Source organism: Uranotaenia lowii, chromosome 1, assembly GCF_029784155.1.
Source record: "Uranotaenia lowii strain MFRU-FL chromosome 1, ASM2978415v1, whole genome shotgun sequence".
Classification (NCBI taxonomy): Eukaryota; Metazoa; Arthropoda; class Insecta; order Diptera; family Culicidae; genus Uranotaenia; species Uranotaenia lowii.
This window is the reverse complement of record NC_073691.1, coordinates 109,852,617-109,878,408: the sequence shown is the minus strand read 5'-3', so window position 1 is coordinate 109,878,408 and position 25,792 is coordinate 109,852,617. Positions and strand designations below refer to the sequence as shown.

At 38.4% G+C, this 25,792-nt stretch overlaps 1 protein-coding gene across 10 annotated transcripts in view; it reads left to right on the top strand.

The window, feature by feature from the left end:
* Nucleotides 1–25,792, top strand: part of LOC129738584 (CUE domain-containing protein 2) — a 108,232-nt gene that overhangs the window by 20,262 nt on the left and 62,178 nt on the right. The window lies entirely within an intron of this gene.

Below are 25,792 nucleotides of genomic sequence, written 5' to 3'. Positions count from 1 at the left end.
CCCTTAAACATCGAGATCTGGAGAAATTAATCAGCGAAGGTGACATGAAACCACATGAAACGTCAATTGACGGAGCAACAAAAAAAAAACAAAAAGAATGCTGACCGATGTATGTCCGATGTTTGCCAGCTAATTTTCCCCTCCCGTGTTATTTTTTCTTCATTTGAACTTGTCTCGAACTTTGAACCTACGACTTGTTGGTCCCATGCCGCAGAAGGCAGAACCAACCATGCATTCTGCGAAGGAACAGAAAAGTGTCGCTCTTAAGCGACCAAAATATTTCTCAACCAAGGTCAATTTCATATGAAGAAATTGAAAATGCTACGAGAATTTAAATGTAAATTTCCCGGCAAGGCCATTTTATTATGCAAAATGAGAAATTTCGAATCATTAGACGATTCACAAGATAATTATTTTGATTCGTCATGAATAACAAAAAGTTTGATATTGCTGAAAGACGCTTTCGAAGCTACCCTTGTACAGCTGACGGCTGTCAAATTTGAAGATGTCAAAAATGGTTTGACAAAGGCTGAACGAGTTATTCTTCAGCCAATTTTCCCCTACTTTCTATTCGCTGTTTCGAAGCTGCGCTGCTTAACAAAATAAATGCTTGGAATGCTTGGATCCCAAGCATTCTTCAAGCATTCCTCCCATTGAATTCAAGCATTTAATGGCCCAACCGATTCTACTTGAAACTGTTTTCCCGGTTCAGAATGACAGCTCTCGTTGACATCTGTCATGGTTTGATTGTATTGGTGTGTTTGATTTGTGTTTATGTATGAGTGTATATTAAGAGTATGCGTATGTATGGGTGGTATTGGAAATAGGCATTTTATGGGGTTCTAAATTCAAAAATAAAATGGAGAAAAAATTTGCATAGTTCAAACTTTTATTACATATAACACACCTTTAATAATACAATATTCTAAATTTCTATCACAGATTTGGTTTCACTGGCCTATCTACAGATTATCTTTATCCAAGCAGCTGCATGCCCCAAAATCTTTTCCTTGAACAAACAGCATAATTAATTCGTGGGCGAGGGGGGTTAGATAGCAATTTAGAGCTACGCATCCACTGTTGGAGATGCAGCAATAGCGCTGGTTGAATTTCGTCTTGCACTCGCGGCATCATATTTCACTTGGTTTGTATCCACTAATAATTTGAAGCTCTTGCTTCTCTGCATCCTGTCTTCATTCCTCCCACACGTATACTCGAGCCTTGCTTTTCCAGTATCTGAAATACAAATTTTTCAAGTTATTTAATAACTTTTACAAGCAATAATCAAAGTTTTACTTACCAAGCGATGTTATTCATAAAAAGGCTGATAGCAAAATGGCCATTGAAAAATTTATTTTCAGGCCTGCTTGGACCACCAATATTCACAAGCAAAAGTCGTTTACATCTTTGGCCAGTTTTTCACAGGCGGAGGATTTTATAGTATGTTTTTGATTAAATTTGTATATGTGATTCGGTGCAATCAGCTGACTCGAGAGATGCACGTTAAACGTTGAGGCCTCAATTTTTTATGTATAACGCAGCCCTACTTGCAAAATTTTTCGCTCAACCACAACCCTACGCGCGAAATTGTTTGCTCAAGGATTTAAAATAGGGTGGTCTAACCGGTTTTACCGAAACCGGTAAAACCGTCCATTTTCTCAATACCGGAATACCGACTTTTGGGACGGTAAAAAACCGGTATTTCCGGTAAATTTTTTATCATTATTTTGCATTGTTCTACAATTGACACATCTAAATGATTTTTTTACCAAATATTTATGAGTACAAATACTCAAATTTTATTCAATCAGCTTCAAAGTCCAAGCTCAATAAACCTTATTGTAAGGTATGTGAGCTTTGATTATTGCTAAAACTTGTCGATGTAATTTTTTGAATCAAAGCTTTTTTTATGAAACTTTACACATTTCAGTTCAGCTATCAAACTAACGCTCCACAACATTTAAAGACGTACTTTTAAAGTGTACAATGACGAGAAAAAAAGATGCAGCTACAAGAAATTGAAGAATGCTTTACAATAATCACTGAATTTTTCATTGATAAGCTGGAGGAATTCGGTAAATTTTGCAAAAATGTAACTATAGACAGGCAAAGTTTATCAAAATCGTTCTAAGCGGTGCTGGGCTTTCACAAATTTGAAATTTAAAACGAAAAATGCTGAAAACTGATTGCACTAGAAAGGTGAGTTCATCTGATTTTCATACGGTGATTTCCAACATAATTGCCTCGGATGCAGATCGAAAAAAATTAACTACTTTAATAAAGTACAAACGATCAAAAAAATCGGTATACACTACACAGATTTGAAACAAATTATTCTCTTTGCAATGAAAATATATTCAAAATTTTTTAGCTCAATTTGGATCTGAAAAACATGAAAAGACATGTTGGCATGCCAAGAAAAGGATCATGCCAAAATAGGGCTCTCTTACCCTTGACACTTCCTAGTTTGATTCAAAACATAAAATGTTTCAACAGAGTCAGCATTTCAACACATGTTTCATCAATTCTAACTTGAGTTTTAACAAAACTTTCAGCATAGTCAGCGTTTAAACAAATGTTAGACTGTTTGAATGAATTTGTTTATCAATATTTGATTGATGGAACTTTGTTGTTTTTATTTTTAGCGCTGTTGAAGCACTTTTTTTCAGGCATAGCAGTAACAAAATTTTTATAGATTTGCAACAGTATTATAACAACAAAAAGCGTATGGATCAGATCCAGACAACTATATTTTTTGCTGAATTTTGACTGGTTTTTAATAGATTTTCATTTTTATTTGTTCGTTTTATTTAGGGAAGGCAAACTTAATGCGATCACGACCTAGGTTGCGGGGAAAACATCCGTATTTTACATAACAATAATCTGTAATTCTGTGAGTCAACCAAAAACTTTGTGACAGTATTTTGAGTTTTGTTTATTAATTAGTTGAGTCATTCCCGCAACCTACCAGCGAAATTATAATAATAAAATGAAGATCATAAATATTATGATAATCATGAGGATGATGATAGATTTATGACAAAGGGATAACTAATATTATAAATATATTGCGTTATAAATTCTGAGCCTTTTTTGCCATAACTACTGCAATTAGACGAAAACTTTCCTTGAATTCGATATAATTTGAAAAAATACCGGTTTTACCGGTTTTATAAATTACAAATACCGAAATACCGGATTTGAAAAAAAACCGGTAAATCCGACCACCCTAATTTAAAAGGGCCTGGGGGTGACTTTGTTCGTTCTAGAAAAAAGCAGTTGAGAAAGTTGTGTTTCCCAAGTAACAATTTTAGTTTTATAACTTCCCAAACTGCGCTATAAAACAACGTTTAGTTTTATAATCCCCATTAAAACATCTTTAAAACCCTTACAAGTGTAAGTGAGGTTCTGAAGAATACTTTATTTATTATGACCTTATACAGCCAGATGGGCTCAAAAGTTCTTTTCCGAAAGCTTGTTCTAGATAACGAGTTCTTAATGCAGCAAACAAAATTGTTCATGAAATATTTTTTTCCGTAAAAGGGTTTTGAAATAGCATTAAATAAAATAAAATAATCTGACTCAAAAAAAAACTGATTTACTTTTTTCCTACCAAGATATGATGATAATCTTTCAAATATCATGATCGGTTTTTTCGTTAACTTCATGGCAAATGTTTATGCGCTATTAATTCTATCGATTATTTTTTTCAAAAAACTCATAATTTAACCGCGCGCCTCGAATATTTTCTAAAATAGAAGAGTGTCATAATTTTTTTTTTTAATATTAGATGAGTCTGGATGATTTTATTGTCCTTATTATAGTTCATAAAGTCAGTATTCGATGTAGTATTCAGTTCAAAAAGTTTTATTTGGAGTAATTAATGATAAATAATGAGATATATTACAACACGCAGCGAAAAGATTTTTTATTTCAAAGGAAAGTGCAGCGAAAACAAAGGAAAAATTCCTTTGATTTTGGTATAAATAAAAATTTCTTCGTTTCAAATGCATTTTCGTTTGTTTCAAAGAATTTTTCTTTTGAAAAATCTTTGATTCAAAATATTGATACTTTGAAACAAAAAACAGTTTCTTTTGGTTCAAAGTTGCTTTCTTTTGCCACAAGGTAATTTAATTTAGATTTAAAAGCATTTGTTCATTGAACCATTTTCTATTTATTCCAATTGGAAGCATTATTTTCTGTTGTTTGGGAATTTGAAAAAATAAAAAAAAAGGATTTAAAATTTAAAATTTATTTTTATTCACAAATAAATGAAACACTGGGTCACACACTGGTTCACTTCAATCGAATCATCCGGTTTAAATTTTCGTAGACCTATCGCTGGATTGGAGCGGTGTCACCTCGGTTGAGGCATCCAGGGACTTGGAAAACCATCTATCGGCCGTGGTCCTGTAAAATTTCAAGCACTTATTGAAAATCTTCAATATTCATTCTTTAATTAACATAAACTTACCATACTTTATCCTGATTCCTCCTAACTAAGCTAACTCTGATCCACATTTTCACTCGACCAGCCAGACCGTTTTAAATTCTTCTTACTCAATGCAAAAAACCTTCTAAGTTTGAAGTTTTAATTTTAAGAAGGAATAATTGCATTGAATACATTTTTCTTTGGTTGAAAGAAAATTTACTTTGTTTCCAAATAAAAATGCAATTGAACAAATGTCTTTTGAACCAAAGAATTTGTTTAAAATCAAAGTCCAAAATTATTCGATTCAAAAAATTAATTCTTTCTTTCAAAAATTATTTATTTGAAACAAAACCATAATTCATTGATTCAAAGAAAACAGGAGATTGAATCGAAAAAATGAATTTTTTGATTCAAAGTCAGTTTTGTTTTGTTTCAAAATCCAAGTTTTCTCTGCGTGAATATTCGACGGTAAAAGAGTTCAAATTTTCATCATTGCATGAACAAAATGGCGATAAATGCAAATGCCTCTCTCACTTGAAGAAACTCATAATGAGTCCGAATGATCTGGACGAATGTCATTTTAGGAGCTATCTTTTCTTCTGAACATTAGTTTTGCTCATTATAAAACCAAAAGATCCTGCCACAGATCTTTATAAGTGATATTTATTTCAGTGCAGTTGACAGTCGCAACAAAAACAAAAGAAAAAAAAACAAGTCAAAATCAGAACAGATCAGAACTGGATTGAAATGGAAAGCTTCTTCTCCGAAAAAGGAATTATATTGCCCAACAAGTAAGTTTTTCTTAAGCCCGGTTTACAGTTCTTGTGAACTCGAACTCGAACGTGAACGTGAACTCACCACAGTGAAAAAACAGGGTGTCGACTACCTGGAAAATCAGGGAATTCAATTTGCATCAGGGAAAATCAGGGAACATCAGGGAATTTTTCCACCAATCAGGGAAAAAATAATGATCCTGATTTTATTTGAAGAAATTGAAACGTCATAGTTTATTATCTGCTTAAAAATATGCGGATATGACACTAAGAATGCTATGAAAAAATGTCCTAAGCTCAGCGAAAAGCAAGTTCTGCAATTTCGTATCGAATGCAAAGGAATGCTGAAGGCAATTGTACTTAAGTTAATGAAGCGATCGCTATTAACTTATAGTGTATTTGTTTATGCCGAGTGTTGCACTAGTGTTGCACTGGTGCACCACTAGGTGCTGTCAAACTGTTTGTTTATTCGGACGGTGTTGCACTGGTTTTGACCTGTCGGAGTTATGCTTACGGACGGTGGCCCACCGATAATTTTGCCAGTGTTGCGAGAGAGCGTGTGAGTGAGGGAGGTAGCAATACACTGGCGACGATTTGTGTTTGTTTTTATCGGGTACGGTGGAACACTCCACGAGTGGAGAAAACAAATACAGTATTATCCTCTGACCAAGGCCGCCTCTTGTCTTGATCCGGCAGTTATCAGCAGCGATACCGAATTGGCTAAAAAACGATTTGAGAAGACTTTGACTATATTGACAGATACTGGACTCGTTAGTGGATCCTCAGCCGATTTAGCAGTACGGCAGTATTCCAGAGTGCTTGCCAGAGGTGATTAATTTGATAATTATGACCGTAGCAAAGAAAGGTTGGATAATTTTTGGAGTGGAGTGCTAGCAAATGCCAAGTCTAGCGTAACATTTAAAAAGGGCGAAACTGCCAAATGTAAACAAATCGAGTTAACGGTCATTCTGGATGTACGCGGTTGCACTTTACCTAATTAACGCGGTTTCATCTTAAAATCACTTAAAACTTTCAAAAAATTAATAAAATTCAATTGGGCGAAACTTCCTGTTGATGCATTTGTGTTGGAACGTGAAGTTACGCCTATTCAAAATGGGGTGAATTTTTCTATTCGTGTAGGGCCAATAGGCGTAACTGAGTTGACCGTGTGTGACAGAACGGCCTAATTAGAGCAAGTCCAATGGTGTTGGGAAAAAGTGGTAGGAATTTTGACGTCTGTAGCACAGATGGGAATTTTTCTATCGTGAAATATAGACCAAAAAAGTTGGCCATCCACCGGTGTGATAGAATAGGGGAGATGAGGGCATAACGAGCACCTGAGGCATAATGAGAACTACGCTTTTCTACGAAAGTGCGTATTTTCTTAAATAAATTTTCATGAGGATTTGTTTCGTACTTTCTATAGTATTAATTTTTCACAAAAAAAGGAATCTCCTTATCATCTTTACAGAGATATTTAAAAAAAACTAGCTTGGTTCTCAAGTTACGAAAATATTATAATTTTTGAGCACCACGAAATAAGCTCTTATGATCTTAAAATAACCTTGATCTATAATGTACGCACTGCATCATGATGTACACATTGTTTCTCAATTTTTACCATCATAAAATATTTGATTTTTCACTTTTATCAATTTTAAAACACGTTTTTACTTAAATTTGTTGACTAGGGGCATATAGAGCACCATATTATCGAGGCATAATGAGCATTTTCTGCCGTAGAATCTAGCAGCGAATTAAAATTGATTTATAGCGCCACACCTTGACTAGTTTTCATCCGACAATTTAGCCTATTGGTAAGGTGTCGGAGAGGTAATCAAAAGACTAGAGTTAGATTTCTGTTCGAGGTGATTTTTTTCCATTCACAATTCATGATCGATTTTTTTATTGTTACATTATACGGCTAGTAGCATCATCCGCCGAACAAAGCACTTAATGTTTGAGCGTGCGTGAATTGTTTGTATTCTACAAACAGACCTAGATTTTTTTGTACCTAATTGCTTTGTTTGATGAATCTACGACTCACCTGACTTCATCGAATTGAATTCGCTGCTAGATTCCCCGGCAAAAACGCACATCTTGCTCTGATTAATGGTGCTCATACTGCCTCAGGGGGGGTTCTCATTATGCCTCCACAGTGGCTGGTTTTCAGCTTTTGGAAAAAATGTTTAAAATGCATTTTTAAACGTTTTCATCTAGTTTTTCACGTTTCAGCCCGTTAGGGAATAGGCTTTTCAAGTGTCTGAACACGAAACAATAATGTAACCTCCATATTATAGCTATTTTCTATGGTTAAATAACCGTTTTCCTTAAGGTGGCCATTATGCCCCCATCTCCCCTACGAAGGTATAAAATTGAAAGCAACCAGCGATGCCAAGAGAATTTGCTTTTCAGTAATTTTACTGACTTTTTGTATTTTGAATTCACCGTTTGAAATTTGAAATCAAATTCATTTTACTTGATCATTAACTTGAAATAGTAGTGCCAATATGAAAATTTTATAATTTAGATGTATGAATAAGTATTGTTTAAGTTATAATGCATCCCAATATTAAACTGTATTCTGCAGAATTAGGAGTTTTGTATTGGAGGGCATTTGATTACACGAGTTGATAAAGTTTTTAAACTCTTTCTAAAACTTTCATTTTCAAAGGGATTATTAAGTAAGTGACAAATAAAAAGTATAGATATTTCAGACACAAGCTGAATTTTACTCCCGATACGACGCCTTACGTTTGATATGATTGACACCTGTCGAATCAACAGCGAGGGTTCCGTTTTCTAAAGATGATGGATCCATTAAAGACGGCGTTCCGAACTTGTTACCGGACATTCCGACGGAATATCTTTTTCAAATAAAAAAGCGAAACAATTTCCTACTCCCGAAAACCGCTAAAACAAAACATACAAACAGAATTTATTTCTTCACCCAGCTATCTGGCATCTCTGCGCCTCAAAATGTATTCGATTGGCAAGGGCATGAACAAAATTGGCTGTAAGTTTTAAAGAGTTGATTAACTTCATAGCAATTCGTATCAGTTTAAGTGATGAATGCATTGTTTAAAAGTAAAACAATATTTTCTATTAAAATCCTTAGATTGCTTAATTTCCTCTTTTTTTTCCCTTAACCGAGGTTTCAAACACAAGAAAGATGGTAAAGTGGTTTTTATACGGAGGAGTCGCGAACAGTTTAAGAAAAACTAACAATCGGAATTACAATATAGAAAACACGTTTTTATTAACCGATTGTTGTACAAGAAGTGAAAAAGTACACACTCAAATAGTGTTACTTAAAAGAGGGCGAAATGCAGGGATTGCCAGATGGGCACACACTTAACACGCCCGCTCAAGCGCTGCAGTCCGCCAGTCCAATACTCGCTCGAAGACTCTTGAATGTAGGAGCAGACAACCCTTTGGTTAGGATGTCTGCCTGCTGCAAAGCTGACGGTATGTAATCCAGTCGTATCTGCTTCGTTTCGACTAGATCCCGAACGTAAAAGTATTTTACATACATGTGCTTCAAGCGGCTTGAATCCTTGGGAGTGCTGACAATCTTCATCGTAGACTGGTTGTCTTCATGGAATACGATGGGCCCAGTAGGAACATGACCAAGTTCCCGCAGCACTCTTATCAACCATTGACCATGACAGACAGACACACACAAAGCGACGAGTTCTGCCTCGGTCGACGACAGAGAAACGGTTGATTGCTTCCGCGATATCCAGCTCACAGAAGCTCCGAACACCTTGAACACAGCACCGGATATCGAACGTCTATCTGTGATATCCGACGCCCAATCAGCATCAGAGTAAACCTCCAGCAGTGGCGCTTGATTGTTTCCGTAATACACCAATCCAAGCTCCAAGGTGCCTCGGATGTATCGTAGGATTCTCCGCAAATGAACCCAGTGTTCATTGTTTGGACAGGATTGAAACTGGCTAAAATACACCGTAGCGACCGCCAAATCAGGTCGAGATGTTTGCGAGAGATACAATAAACAGCCAACTAACTCTCGATAAGGTTCTGCAATCCGCTTCGATTCATCACCTTTCTGCAGTTTCAACCTGTTCTCCATCGGCGTCGCAATTGGCCGACAGTCGGCCATCTGGAAACGACTCAGCAAATCCTCCGAATAGTGACGTTGACTGATCTTCATTATCTTCCGGTCAAGGTCCCGTTCAATTTTCATCCCCAGAAAGCTTCGAACCTCACCGACATCAGTCATTTCAAACTCCGCGGAAAGTTTATTCTTCGTCTCGTTGACCAACTTCAACGACGGGCTCGTGATTAGAATATCATCAACGTATAATATTAAAATCACCATCGAGTGTCCCGTTCCACGAGTATACAAACACGAGTCGTTCTCACTCCGACGAAACCCAAGTTTCTTGACGAAACTGTGGAAACGCAAGTTCCACGCACGCGACGCTTGTTTAAGTCCGTAAAGCGACTTTCTCAAACGACACACTAAACCATCACTGTTCCCGAACCCTTCCGGAGGCCACATGTAGATCTCTTCCGAAATTTCTCCGTTCAGGAACGCCGTTTGCACGTCCATTTGGTGCACGGACATGCCCTCTCGATTTGCCAAAGCCAATACAGTGCGCAATGTATCCAAACGGGCCACAGGAGAGTAAGTTTCACTATAGTCGAACCCACTCTTCTGGTCGAAACCTCTCGCCACTAGACGTGCCTTATAACGAACAGGTTTCCCATCTTCTGCCGGTTTGATCTTAAAGATCCACTTGCACGTAATTGCGCGCCTTTCTGCTGGAAGCTTCACCATTTCCCACGTACCATTCTTCACTAGAGATTTCATCTCTTCCCGTATAGCACTTTCCCAAAGAGGCCAATCTCCGCGCTCACGCAAATCACACAACTTTTCTGGCACATTGTCGACGAACGATAGCGCATTCAAAGCGAAATTGGCGCAATCGAACTCGTAATCTGCATGCCAGGCCGGAGCATTTATTTTTCTCACTGGTCGCCCCTGGGACGTTTCGGGAACCACTACTTCTTCTTCAGCTGCACTTGGTATGGGACTTTCATCGTGAAAACTGGTGAAATGCTCTTCTTCTTCGTCTTCATCTTCTTCACTATGAGACATTTCACTTTCTTCTTCTTTTTCCAACCGAAAACGCACTACTTGGATACTTTCTTCTTTTTCTTCGCACGTATGCTCTTCGTCGAAATCGACATCACGGGCAACAACAACTACCCTTCTCTCAGGATCCCAAACCCGGTAGCCGTTAAGGGAGTAGCCAACCAACACACCCTTCCATGCTTTGGCGTCCAGCTTCTTCCGGCGCTCCTTCGGCACATGAACAAAAGCCGTGGACCCAAACGCTCGAAGCCGTGACACATTCGGCTTTTTACCTTCCCACACTTCATACGGCGTAACACTACCGGCAACCGCACTCGTCGGGCAGCGATTCACGCAAAAAGCTGCCGTCTGGATCGCCTGCACCCAAAACGACTGATCCATTTTCGCGTCACACAACATCGCACGCGCCCGCTCAACCAATGTACGATTCATACGCTCACTTGTTCCGTTGAGTTGCGGGGTGTAAGGAATCGTAAACTCGATTTGGATTCCCTTACCGCGACAAAAACTCTCGAACAGTTTGTTTTTATATTCTCCCCCATTATCACACTTGAGGCGAGAAATCTTCGTTCCGAACTTTGCAGTGACAAGCGCCTCGTAATGCTTGAACCACTGCAGGACCTCATCCTTGGTCACCATCGGAAACACCATAGTATAATGGCTCCAATCGTCTATGAAAGAAACAAAATACCTTTCCTTTCCTTTTCCGACTGGATCTACGGGGCCGCATACATCCGTATGCACCACTTCGAGCACTCGCGACGACAACTTGCTCTCACGAGGTGGGAACGGTTTCCTCACCTGTTTCCCGATTACGCACGGTTCACACAGAACGGTTTCTTTCGAGTCGCACTTGATAGAGTCAATTCCGTTCACCATCTTACCGCGAATCAGCTCTTTCAGCTGTCCATTATTGAGATGGCCGAACCGACGGTGCCAGAGCTCTAACGTTTTCGAAACGCGACCACACACCATCATCGAATTACTCTCATCGTTTTTCAGCGGGTAAAAGTTTAATTCATACAACTTTCCCCGTCGTTCACCGGTAGCAACTAGTTCGGATCGTTTGTAAATATTCACTTTTCCACTCGCGAATACCACTTTCATCCCTTTTAGCTCGACGTTGAGCACCGAAAACAAATTCACTCGAAGGGATGGTACGAAAAGTACATTTTCCACGAAACACTCCAATCTTTTCCCGTTTACAACGGATAGCGCTTTCACTGTTCCGGAATGCCGGGCGACGATCGATTCACCATTCTTGGCGATGGCGATTTCCACCGGCTTATCCAGTGGCTTCAGCTCTACGAACAGGTCTTTGTCTTTGACCAGATGGTCGGAGCACCCGGAGTCCACGATCCACTGAATCCGTTGCTGGCACTTCTGCTGGCGGGGAACTTTGTTTACTTTGTTCACCCCAGCAAAACAAAGACTTTCTGCCAAATTTGCATTCGGCCGTTGTTCTCTTCCTCGCTCTCTGTTCGGCTGCTCGCTCCGTCGCTCTCTACCATGTTGCTGTGGCGGCGACTTATTTTGCGGACAATCGGAAATCTTGTGGCCTTCTCTCTTGCAACCGTAGCAAATGAGCTTTTTCTTCGGACGTCTATTTTTCGATCCGGTAAAAGCAGTGGCATCAGATTGAGGGGAGCACAATTCGATACCTGATCCTTTCTGCTTTATTTCTTCGTCAAGAAGGCGGCACTTGACGAACTCTAAGCTCAAATTTTCCTCTGGCATTGTCTCTAGAGCAGTCACAATAGTTGCATATGTCGATCCGAGTGTGAGAAGAAGATGGCAAATAACGTCTACATCTTCCAAAATGGCGCCTGTCCCGCGGTACAGTCGCACGAGCCGATCGAATCGCAGGAAATGATCCTGTAGCGATCCGGATTCCAACCGCAAGGAGAGCATTTGGCGTTTCAGGTGCATTCTACTGGCGATGCTCCTACGCTCGAAGACCCGGCTCAACGCATCCCAAATTTGCTTGGGGGTGTCCTTCTCTTGAACATATTCCAGTTGGGAATCATGTATTCTGGCCACCAACAACGATTTACACTTGCGGTCCTTCTTCGATCGTTTCTCCCGCTTCCCAGCCTTTTGCCGCCGTTGTTCCGCCGTATCCTTATCCTCTTCCTTCAGTTCATCCACGTCCTGCACTTCCGACTCGATACATTCGAGGAGCTCGTGCTCTTCCAACAGAACACGCATGCGAAACTTCCATGCATTGTAATTGCTCCCGTCGAACAGCGGAAGCAGGAATCGCTCGGACTTTTCCTCCTCCATCACTAACGCACTTTGCACCGATACTTAGCGATCGCGCAACTGGGCACCACAACCTAAAGTGGTTTTTATACGGAGGAGTCGCGAACAGTTTAAGAAAAACTAACAATCGGAATTACAATATAGAAAACACGTTTTTATTAACCGATTGTTGTACAAGAAGTGAAAAAGTACACACTCAAATAGTGTTACTTAAAAGAGGGCGAAATGCAGGGATTGCCAGATGGGCACACACTTAACAGATGGCAGCACCGAAGCGTTTTACGCACGAATACTGTTTTGCAACGCCGGCTCTATCACTCGGTTCGGTGTTGTAAATTATCGTGTTTTTCTATCACCCTCAGCCAAAAAGTGTTATACGATGCAAATTTTGCAGCACGAAACTGTTCGAATATCAGATTTTCCCAACACCGGTGGACGGCAAATGTGTTGTGATGTGATGTAAACCTTCAAAATTTCCAACTCCATCTCAACCAGTGAACTTGCTCTTAGTGTTTGCGTGTAGGACCAATGGGCGAAACTTCAAAACCAAAACAAAATCGGCCGATCAATTGGGCGAAACTTGCAGGCGTAACTGAAATCGAAAACAAAAAAAAACTCGAAAATCTCTGAAATTTAGTTAACAAAGTTAAAGATTTTGATAACCAAGGAACAATAAGTGAATATAATCCCCTTTTTTGAATTTGTTGAACAAAAAGTGGTCGATTTTTTAAATAGGATTTGATTAGATGTTCCGAAATTTCAAACGCGTTTTACTCGTTTCGAGCTAACTGCTAGTTTCGCCCTTATGAAATGTTACGCTAGATAGAAGTGTCCAGAACTCTTCAACATCGTCAAAATGATTTGCTGTCTTTCACATGGCAACGCGAATGTTGAACGTTTGGTTTATTGCTGGAGGGATAAAATCAGTCCAAATTTACAACAAACTTATTCAGAGAGTTCGAAATTAACATGCTCTGTATTTGGAAGACAAAGATCTCCGCAAGAAGGAAGCTCTTGAATCAGATCAAACAAAGCTGATAAAGCGTCATCGAGAAGCGGAAGCAAAATCGCTTGAATTGAAACGGAGGAAAATTTTGGAAGACGCACAGAATGCTGATAGCTTGTAAGAGAAAATTGTTATGCTGAAATCATAAGAATTTCTACAAGTGGATCCGAACTGGCTGACTTATCTTAAAATGTTTAATATCACAAATAATACTTCCATTAAAATTATCGTAATATATTAGTATTCTCGACTCAAAGCTTTCTGTGCGTTTATTTCTGGGGTAAATATATTTTTTATAACTTTTAGTTGCTTCCTCAGGTTGTTTTTCAAACCTGGAATTTTCTGGAAAAACGACTGGAAAATCAGGGAAAATCAGGGAATTTTATTACCAGATATGAGTCGACACCCTGAAAAATATTCCGCAGTGAAATGTCAAATCGGTCAAATCTTAAAAATTAGTGAGAGGTTTGTTCAACTGGAGGTAAAAATTGGTTTCGATCGGAAAATGACAGATCATTCAACCAATGTTTTGATCGATACTTGTCAAACCAATGCTCAAATTTAAATTCAAATTTCTCAAAAAAACATATTGTTCTTCTTTAAAACATATTCAGATTTGAAAACGATTGTTTTAATAAAATAATCCCAAAGTTCTTATCTTTGAATACAATGAATTTAAATTAACTTTCATGAATTTAAAGTACTCCCAAAAAGTATTTATCGATCAAGGAGTAACGAGCTTTAGCGATTCGTATCTTTTGAAAAACTTATTGAAAGGACGTTATGAATATAACTTCTACAAGATAACCATTTTTTGTTCTTGCCCGAATAGAATTGCACCGTGAAAAAACCATAAATTCCATATTCACTGACCATAAATTGCATGGTTTACACCATGATTATAATCGTCCACGATACCGTGAATACACATTGGAATTCATAGTTTACGACCATACATTTCATCGTTTCGGCAAAAATAACCATGAAAAAGGGGTATTGTTATGCAGCGTGACCATGAAAAAAATGGCGATTTCCCATACATTGAGAAGCCCAAAAATATGAAGTTCATTGTTGTAGCATCTTCCAATTTTTCATAGTAAAATTATGAAAACCCGATGATTTTCATTGTTAAACCGCTGTAATCAAAATGTTTGCTTGGTGGGTTTTTTGTTCTCGTTTTTTTTCTGTCATCATTTTCTTAATTTGTTTAAATAAAAAAAAACAAATGTTAATGTTAATAACAATTATTAATTCTCATAATTTTAACACTTACTCACACATTTCATCATTCACTGGATTGGTCTGCGACAGGTTCCGGCATTCCGTCGTTCTGAGGCGAATTCCGGCATTCCGTAGCCGCCCCAGTATCCATTGGCTATCGCCTCCTGTGCCGGATGCAGTGTTTCGGTTGTATTTTGCTAGAATTGATAGAAAAATATTATATGCGATGATTGTCTCTTGTTAAATTGGATATTTATTGACTCACCGTTTCGCCCATTTCCGAACACTTCGAATAATTTAAAAAAAAAATCCTGGAAACCCCGATTGCCGACCTAAAATAATTTCAAACAGGAAAAAAACGTGCTGTTCTGCAGCTGTCAAAAAACCACCCATACACGATAAACTTGGAAATTTAAATTCTTGAATAAATTACGCTCGCTGGATGTTCTTTTTACCATTAAGTTCATGGTCACATTTAAATTCAATGGAAAAGTAATGTGATACCATGGTTCTGTTCTATTCGGGTGATTAAAAATTGACAAACAAAAATTTCAAAATTACTTTTAATTAGTGAAACAATTGAAAAGTTTTTTATTTAATTAAATTGCAATGCATTGTTTGTTAATTTTTCTGCTTTTCAGTTCTCCTAAAACACATTATTTTTGAATTATTTCAAATTTTTTTATAATTATTTCCATACCTTTTCTAAAGCACACATTTGAACAAAGCGGAATCTATTTTTTTTTATTTCAATGGAATCTGGCCATTCGATGATCTTCATTTACATTTATTCGTTGAGAAGCTCTTCCAACAGGTACATTTATTCATCGAGAAACTCTTCCAACAGGGTCAATTAAATGATGCCCAAGCGGGTTTAAAGTTTAAAAAAAAATATCGTATGCGTTTCATTTCAAACTCGTAGTATTTTAAGCCTTTAATTGCCTTCAAATGTGCTTACAAATTAAAAAACTAATTTTTATGAAGCAAAAATTTTTCCGTCATCGGTGAAATTTTTTTCAGAATGCACATTGTCATTCGGACGTGAAAATGAACGCGGAATTTATATTAACCACTCTTGTTCGTTTTCCGTTTTCACGTTCGCTCAGTGCGTTTACACTTCGAGCGGAATGTCAGTGAACGCGGAAAAAATATTCCGCAGTGAAAATCGGGGGAATTGAAATAAAATTAATGTTCACGGGCTTTGAACAAGGACATCAGTTCAAAAATAATCGTTCAACCATTCCGCATCTATTCCACCTAGTTTCGCAGCCATGAATTGCAGCATAGTCGAGTTTTTGAAGAATATAAGTTTTTTCATTTTCACGTTCGAAAGAACTGTAAATGCACCTTTATACCGTATTTTTTTCACCTGGAGGCAAACTAGAGGCAACCTAGGTTCGCTCTAACTGCTGTCATCGTGCTCATTTATTGCTCGAGAGGCAACCTAGGTTCGCTCGAAAAACGGACGGAGTCGCCCTGAGAAGAAAGTCAGTTTTGCGAGAAGTTCACCAATACTCTCAACTTTGTTGTCAAAACATTAAACAGCTGTTTTTGGCTGAAAGAAAAATAGTTGAAATAATGAACGGGAAAATGATGATTGCCGCGATTTTGAACCTCTCAGCCAAGCAAAATCGTACTATCTGCTGTCCAGTGCAATCCGGACACGAAAAAAGGTAATCCGGATGTGAAGAACCGAATGAAGAAATCTAGAAGGGAAAACAAAATGACAGCTGCATGTAAACATTGCGCTCGTTCTCACGCACACCTACGTATGGAATAACCTCGAAACCCGAAAATCGTTTTTTTATTCTGACGGTTCCAGAGCCAAATCCGGAATCAAAAAAAATACGCCATTAGTCTCCTGCGCTCGGATCGTAATAATGATCGATTTTAATAGTTTTACGATGATGTGCGGTGATTTGACTGCACTACTGCCGATCGGGACCAGAGCAGAAAGAATGCAGCAAAGATTCTCTACGCATTTGACTGTCCAGGTAAATATTCTTTTTGTTCTATATTCAATATACAGGAACCGCAGTAACAGAATCTCTGCATCTTAGGTTGGCCTGCAATATTTTACTCGAGATTCAGTTTTGCATAGAATGTTTGAAAAACGAAACGCCCATCGGAAGGCGCTTAAACTAGGGTTACCATGCGTACTCTTTTAAGAGTACATGTACTCTTTTTCGATCGAAAAATGAGCGTACTCTTCTTTTTGTGAAATCTTGCGGTTTGTACTCTTTTTTGTTGATAGACATTTTATCAGAGAAACGAACTTATTTCTTCCAGTTCTTAAGATTGTGTTCCTGTACTTCCCTTCCAAGCAAGATTGTCCCATGTGGAATTACGAGCAAGCGAGAAAAACGCGATTGAACTGTTGAGAATTTTTTCGGATTTTCGTTAAATATATGGCTCTTGCGCACCTTTCATGAATGATGTTATTTAAAATTGGTCAATTTACAATAAAATTTGTACTTACTTTTTATTTATTTTTTCTTTAGAGCAGACTAATCGTCAAAAATGCTTCGGGTGACACTTTTGCGTAGAATATGAGCGTGTGTATTTTGGTTTGTACGGAAAAACTGTCACACGAGCTCTATTTTTCTTTGTTATTGTGCGTTGAATGGAATGGATTTTAATTTGTTCTGGTGAAAATTATAATTAAGCAATCAAAACTATTGATAAGATGAATGCATTATCGTTGCTGAAGGTTTACGGTTCTGAGTCAAGTGACAGTCATGAAGATTTCCTCGGATTGATTTACGCGGAAATAAAAATAGGATCGGAACGTTTCTCATGTTATTCATCATGTTTTTCTAAGTTCGAGGATGATCCGAACGAATCCGATATTAGTTTTTTTGACTCGCAAAAAAAAATGGAACCTAGAAATAATTGAGCAAGGAAGAATTTGCGTGGAAGCGCAAAATGCACATTGATTCCTACGGATGCCGGAAGCATTGCAATAATCTTATTAGCCGGATGATCGTGTTCAAATTAATTAGCACATTCTGGAGCTTGGATAACGAAGGACAAGAAAACTATAGATATCCGAAAATCGATAAGATCGATATACTATAATGTGTTTCATTTTCATCACAAATGACACGTGAAACCACCCCCCCCCCCCTTCAATCAAGAAAATTACAGTTAAAATTACAATAGAAAGTGTCCCTTAAGCGCTTTTTGAAGAGTTCTGTGACAGTCGAGTGGTTTTTGAACAGTTTTGCTCAGTGGGACATTCTTGCTTAGAAACATCAACATAGAGACAACCACCTAGATGCAATTTCGTATAAGTTCAGAACAAAGTATACTTGTTTGTGTTTGTATTGAAAAGATAACACCAAAATAAGCATTTTCCAGCAAAAAAGCGAAAATGAACCAAAAGTCACATGGGACATTCCTGCGTAGAATATGTACAAGAAGTCCGAAAGAAATGCAACTCTTTATGCATTCATGGCACGGTACTTCAGGTTTCTCTACTTTGTTGAGTTTTCCAACGATGAGTTAAAGTAGAAATCATCACAAATCGATAAAAATCTTTTTTTTTTCGTTAAAAACATGTTTTCTATTTCATCAGCAGTATTTTTCTATAAAAAAAATCGATAGTTTTAAAACCGCTTTTGAGAAAAGCTTCTTTCAGGCGTAGAAATAAACTGTGCAGGCAATCAGCGCCTTTGAAAATGCAATAAGCGCCCAAACAGTTGGCGAAGGACACAATAGCAATTTGAATTTTTTTTAAATGCAACAGTTTCTCATGTTTGCGATGTTCTGATCTCCATCTCTTCAAATAATCCAACGACCCTTAAACTTTTTTCACTGAAAATCTGCAAGAAAATGAGCAAAACCTTAAACGATAACTTTCAATTTGTAAAAGTTTTGTTCGAAATGTCATAATTGCGAGGTAAGTCACATAACTAGCAACTAATTGTAACTATTTGAATGGCCTTAAATTTCCTGGTTTCTCTCGTTTCTTCTGATGATGATTCAGATGATTTCAACGTACTATTTTTTGCGTTGAAAGAAATGGTAACCCTAGCTTAAACTCAAAGCGACTAGGACACTGCATCATTTCGTCAAACACGAAATCGATCGGAGGAACGTCCCATGTATTCCCAGGCTACGGCTGATTACGAGCGATAAGTGAAACAGATTTCAATATACAACACGATCGCATTTACGCAGCTGGAAACGAAAGAAAAGTCTTTCTACATGTTCCGAATCCGGCAGGCCCTAAAGAAGGGCGTGATGAGTTTTTGCGAAAACCAAAGTGAAGTTTTTTGTGAAATAATACTGTAATCTTGATAGTGATTATAAAATGTAGTGAAATAATATAGGTACAATGAATTGTACAATCTGTTTTTTCTTTTGTGTTGCTATGTAAAAGTAATGCGTGAGCTTATTCTCCGGGAGATTTGGTTAGCAAAGAATTGATTAATTCCCGATGGTGATAATTGACGGGATTCGGTGAGTGGTTAGTGACAGCTTTTCTTGCAATTTTGTAATCTCTGTAGCGATAAAGGCAATTGCAAGTTTGCTAGCAAAATTTTAATGAGATCTGTACATGTTTGTTTCCTTAGGTAGGCGCCACACCATTTAAGAAATTAATTTTCGCTGACTTAGTATCTGATCCATTCTGTTTTGCGATGGAATGATTGATTCCCAATCATAGTGGCACTCGATGGGGTTGATGATGAAGCTACTTCATTGTGCTTGGTAGTGCTTGGCAAAAAAAAACTTGATCTCAGTCGTCTCCCGAAACAGCCTTTTCCTTCATCGGGGGGAAATTAATTATTCAAATTCTCCATTTGGTGGTAAAGATTTGAGACGATGCTACACACACAAACATTTTTGTTTATATTTCGATCAGGTTTGAACTGTCATTCTTTGTTGGTTTTCTAGAGGGGTTTAATAATTGCTTTGTAGTGCTCTACTAAACCAAAAAAAATAAATGGTTATAAAACATTCTTTTTTGTGGTTTTCTTCAAGGTTGGTTTTCTAGAGAGGTTTATAATTGCTTTTTAGCGCTCTTCTAAACCAAAAAAATTAATGGTTATGAAACCAACACAAAATTTGACAGGAGTTCTATAAAAAGATTATATAGTGGCTTTTAAGCTATCTTAAAGGGCATTCATATAGAGTTCTTAATAAATTACGCTACAAAGCAAACAACACTTTATAAATCCCTTATACAACAACTATTTTTTTTATAAAACCATTCAGAGTTTAAAATGTTGCTTGGGTTTAGTTTTCGCTAGTATTACACCGAAAACCATACTGTACAAAATTCCATACTGTGAAGGAGAAAGCACTGACCATACTGACTGGACACTCGATTTCGTTTTCTGGATAATTTTTCCAGAAAAAAAAAACAAAAAAAAATCATTTTTCCAACAGTACGCAATGTCGATTCCAGAGTGCGCATCGATCGATTTGAAGAAATGCTATCCCAGTTGGGAAATGCCACCCAACTTTAAAAATAAAACACGCAATTTCTACGATAAAATCGGGCTAAACAGGACCATTTTTCCTACAGGGCATTTTTTGTCAAATTTTTCAGGTTCGCCACCTGCCGTCGGTATTGCGAACCTGCAAAAGCTGACAACAAAAAATTAGACAGAAAATGATTGAACTTTTGTTCTAAGAGTCAAGTCAGTGTGGTCAGTGGAGAAAGTGTGCGCCTAATTGTTGAGAGGGTTTTTGCTATCCTTGGTGTAGATGTTACATCAAACGTATCTAACTGTTTCCGAATTAAAAATGCTCCGTCGAAATGTACTGACCGTACGTTAACTCCAACAATAATCGTCATTTTTTCTGATCATGCTGCTAAGGAAACAGTCCTGCATAACTATTTTAAGAAGTATAAAGTGAAGCTAAACTATCTAACATACGGATCCTCTTGAGAATCGGTTTACTATAAATGAAATGCTGTCTTATAACTCGTTCTTGATAAGAAACCTTGCACTCCGAAAAAAAACTCATCAAGTCTATATTTGTCCGAAACGATAGAGTATCTATTAGAGTGCCCCAAATGACCCGACTTTTGAAAAAGTTATACGCTGCAGGCTAAAATTGATCCTAGGCCTAGTACAAGATCTCATGCCAAATTTGGGCCAGAACGGATCACGTTTAGGGGTCGCTCAACGAACCTGAAGTTTGTATGGGATTTTGAGACATTTTGTTCGAGAGAAACATGAAAAACCAGTTTTTCATCAATAACTTTGGTTCCCGTCGGCCGATTTCTTTCAACATTTCATCCGAAGACTGCATATCGATAAGAGTTAAGACAAAAAAGTTATTGGACTTCCAAAATGGGCTAACTTTTTTTACGGTGGTATTCATCACTGCTAATGAGGCGTCAATAAGTTCGACCGCCCCGACTCATTTACAGTGATGAATACCATCCTTAAAAAAGTTAGCCCATTTTGGAAGCCGAATAACTTTTTTGTCTTAACTCTTATCGATATGCAGTCTTGGGATGAAATGTTATTCATAATTTAGGCTTTAAGAAAACCCGTTTTTGAAAGAAATCGGCCGACGGAAACCAAAGTTATTGATGAAAAACTGGTTTTTCATGTTTCTCCCGAACAAAATGTCTCAAAATCCCATACAAACTTCAGGCTCGTTGAGCGACCCCTAAACGGGATCCGATCTGGCCCAAATTTGGCATGAGATCTTGTACTAGGCCTAGGATCAATTTTAACCTGCAGCGCATAACATTTCACAGGCTTTGAATTTCCCATACAAATTTGGGGCAGTCTAGTATCTATCTTACTACCAAAAATGCAGATTTATACTAGAATCACTAGTACTGAACAGCTCACCGAACTTATCGGAAACCGTTCATCTAAGGATGAGTCTTAAGTTTTCTTTGATGCTGAATCTGAAATCCGACCCCCTTTCCCTTCTCATGATGACAGCTCTTCACCCCCTGACATTCCCCTGAACACTCCCCATGAATCGCTCTAATCTACGCATTGGTCGTTAATGTTCGTGGTCTAGAAAATCACATAGATGGCATGAAAATTCTGCTCGATCGAAATGACTACCATTTCTTTGCTGTCAGCGAAACACTGATGAAAGTTTCCTCTCCTGTCGGTCCTATCCGAATACCGTCCTACAATTTTGTCAAACACTGTCTTCCTGCTTCTCGTGGGCGCTCAAAAACCTGTGGTGGCATTGGTATCTACATTCAGAAAGGCATTAGGGCTAAACCTATTCTTAAATCCGTTTTTGATAATAACGTTGCCATCAGTTGCCGTATTGAATACCTCGCCGTGCTCGCCAAAATGTATTATCTGTGTATGTGTGTCGTTGTGGTTTATAACCCATCGGGCTCAAATCAACTTTTTAGCAAGAGCTACGAGAAACTGCTACTTGACCTCATGGATCACCAGTTTGACAGATTGTTTTTAGTGGGCGACTTCAATATTAAAGTATCTTCCCAACAACCTTCCACTAACCTATCAGCGTTGCGTCAAATTAACTCTACTTTCCATCTATCTGTGCTTCCAACTAATTAAACACGTATCACCGAATCTAGTGCTACTACAATTGATCTCATGATAACTGACTCACCTGAACACGTCGTCAAATCTAAAGTTCTGCTAGGCAGATCAGTTTCGGATCACGAGGTAGTATTTTCACTCACCGTCATTAGAACACATAGACCACCACCTCAAACAAAACTATTGAGAAGTTTTCGTGACATAGACAAAAGGCAACTTCAAGCTGATTTTCTAGCACTAGACTTCGAACCTTGTCATGCCTCGACTGACCCTAACACCAAAGCACAATTTCTTGCGACAAGTCTTAGATGCCTCCTTGATCGACACGCTCCTGAAAGATCCGTTGATCTGCGTGATGAGCGCACTCCCTGGATTACTAACAGGATAAAGCAATGTATCAAAGTTAGAAACTGCTACCGAGGCAGCGAATAAAATCGAGTTAGCCTAGACTTGTGAGTTGCTAGAGGAAACAAATGAAAACTTACTTGTTAGTTGGCCCTCACTTAGAATAAACGCTTTTTCTAATTTGTCCAACACGTGGTTTTACTTTAATAGACCGAAGTCGAACATAACATTTTTGGCGACGAATATTAAAATTCTGAAGACGAATCATCGGAGAAAATGAGTCGTCGTAATGGAAATCCGGTCGAGGTCGGAGATTTTCTTGAGGAGGAAGGCGATGTTCCTGCAGCTTCGATTACAGAGGTCATGCGTCAGATGGCGAACCAGAACAATCGTTTGATGGCCCTTCTGGAACAATTCACCGAAGGAGCAAACCCAGCAGTACAGCGTGGCGCACCGGAACAAATTATAGAATCTCTATCAACCGCTATCAAGGAGTTCCATTTCGATCATGAGAACGGGTTAACGTTCGACCGCTGGTTCTCCAAATATGAAAACCTTTTCAGACAGGATGGTAGGAACCTGGATGATCCGGCCAAGGTACGACTGTTGCTGCGTAGCCTGAGCGTCCCGGTTCACGAGAAATTTTTAAATTATCTCCTACCTGACCACCCACGCAATTTCACGTTCGACTAAGTGGTGGACAAACTGAAGGCGATTTTTGGGCAACAAAAATCACTGTTCAGCAAGCGTTACGATTGCCTTCAAATCATCAAAAACGAAGCCGACGATTTCGTGACATATGCTGGGGCAGTCAACCGGCAGTGTGAGGAATTCGAGCTACAAAGACTCACCGCTAACCAGTTCAAGAGCCTGATATTCATCTGCGGTCTCAAGTCGGCAAAGGACGCCGATATCCGGACCCGTCTCCTATCCAAGCTCGAGTCCGATGCAGCTGAAATCAACATCGATGGTTTGGTGACCGAATGCCAGCGCCTGTCAAACCTCAAGCATGACGTGGCGATGGTGGAGAAAAAACATTCATCTTCGATGGTCCAGGCGGTTCGGCAGTTCAAGAAGCAATCGAGCCATCAATCAAAACAACCCCCACCAGCAAACGATAAAGTTCCACCATCTCCGTGCTGGCAATGTGGCGCGATGCATTTCTTCAAGGATTGCCATTTCGCCAAGCACACCTGCAAGCAATGCGGAAAAATTGGGCACCGTGAAGGTTATTGCAGTTGCTCGTCAAAATTTTCTACATCACCGTCCACAGGCGCCAAGAGGGGCAAACCGAAGAACAGAACATTGAGAATGAAAACGATCCAGTTGAAGCAAATCCGAAGTCGTAGGCGATACCTGACTGTTGATTTCAACGGTGTCCCAGTAAAGCTTCAGCTTGATTGTGGTTCTGACATCTCAGTTGTCTCTCAGGATGTCTGGATTGGTGGACCTACAATCAACGCTACCCAAATGCAAGCAACAACCGCATCTGGGGGATCTTTGTAACTGCTAGGAGAGTTCACTTCATCTGCCACCATCAGCAACGTCACGCGAAAGGAGCAATGTTACGTCACTTCGGTCAACAATCTGAGCGTAATTGGACTGGACTGGATGTCCATCCAGTCCAGTCCAATTACGCTCAGATTTGATCTCATTTGATCTCTGGCCGCTCGCTGCACAATGCAATCAGGTGAATCTTTCCAAATTTCTTAACAACGATCAGCACTTCCTCACTCGCTTCCCGAAGTTTTTCAGAACGGTTTGGGCCACTGCACTAAAACCAAAGTTGGCCTGAATCTCAAACCCGGTGTGCTACCAGTTCATAGTGGTCCAAAAGGGTCTGAAATGGAACTTTTTTCATGGTGCTTTTGTCTTTCATTTTAGTTATTAGATGTCTTCAGAACATTTACTAGTAAGATTGTTTCCCATAACGTGAAAGTATCAAAAATTAGTCACAGCCTACTACGATAAAAATAAAAACACTAACTTTTTTGTTTGAAGAGATAGAGACCAAATTTGTTCTACATAGTTGTAGATATCATCAAAATATGAAACTTTGCTGAAATAACAAGAGCTCTATCACTATTCAGTGCAGAGTTATAAAGCTTTTAGTTTAAAACATACTTAAAATTTGTTTTTTGTACTTAACTATTGTAAATTTTGAACTGCTTGACCAAGAACGGTCGTTTTTTTCCGCGACCGCGTTTTTCTTCTGTGGTCTTCAAATTAAATTTTTGTTTTCCATTATTAAGATTGTTTTCGAAATTAGTCATTGTAGTGTTTAATTAACTTAAACATAATGAAAATTTTTGATGTGTTGGTGTAAATAGATTTTCGGGAAAACCGGTAATAGAAATCGAGTTAAATCCGTGCATTTTTGTCGATTTGTGGAGTGAAAAAGAAGTCAATTTAGACCGGAAGGAATTTTTATCCATTTTAATTAAAGATTAAAAAAAAATATATTGAATCAGTGATGAAGGTGCAGAAACTTTAGTGATTTTTATAAAGTTCATCATCTTTTTGAAAAGGGAAAATATTTCCGGGTAAAGTAGTAAAATAAGAGTGCCAGCGTCGAAGCTTTTTTATGCAGATTGCTTGGATTTCTTCAAGGCGAAAGGAATAAAATCAGCTAAGTATCATTTGAGGATTGATCATTTTAAATTTTATTATATTAAATAGTAAAATAGCTTAACTCTATTATTGGGGATTAGTGGGGGGTAGGACAGGGCATCAAACGAGCGGAAAACTGATGTACAATGGATTGTGGGTTCAAGCCAGCCGGAGTATCTCGGCAAATTTGGAATCTGGAATAGGTTCCTTAGGGACCTTTCCAGGTATCTTTATTTGTTTCGAACAGTTGGAAGGGAGTAATATGCAGGGTGGCCACAGAACCGGGAAAACCGGGAAAAAACCGGGAATTGAAAATGGAACCGGGAAAACCGGGAAAAAACCTGGAATTCAGACCATAAACCGGGAAAATTATCAAAAGGAACAAGGAATATTTAAATAAGGTAGTGTCGAGAGCCATATTGGATTTTTTTGTGACGTCACACTATGATATGAAATTTTCTGGTCCTTTAAAGATTGCATTTTGTTTTTTCTCATTTTAATAATGAACGCAAT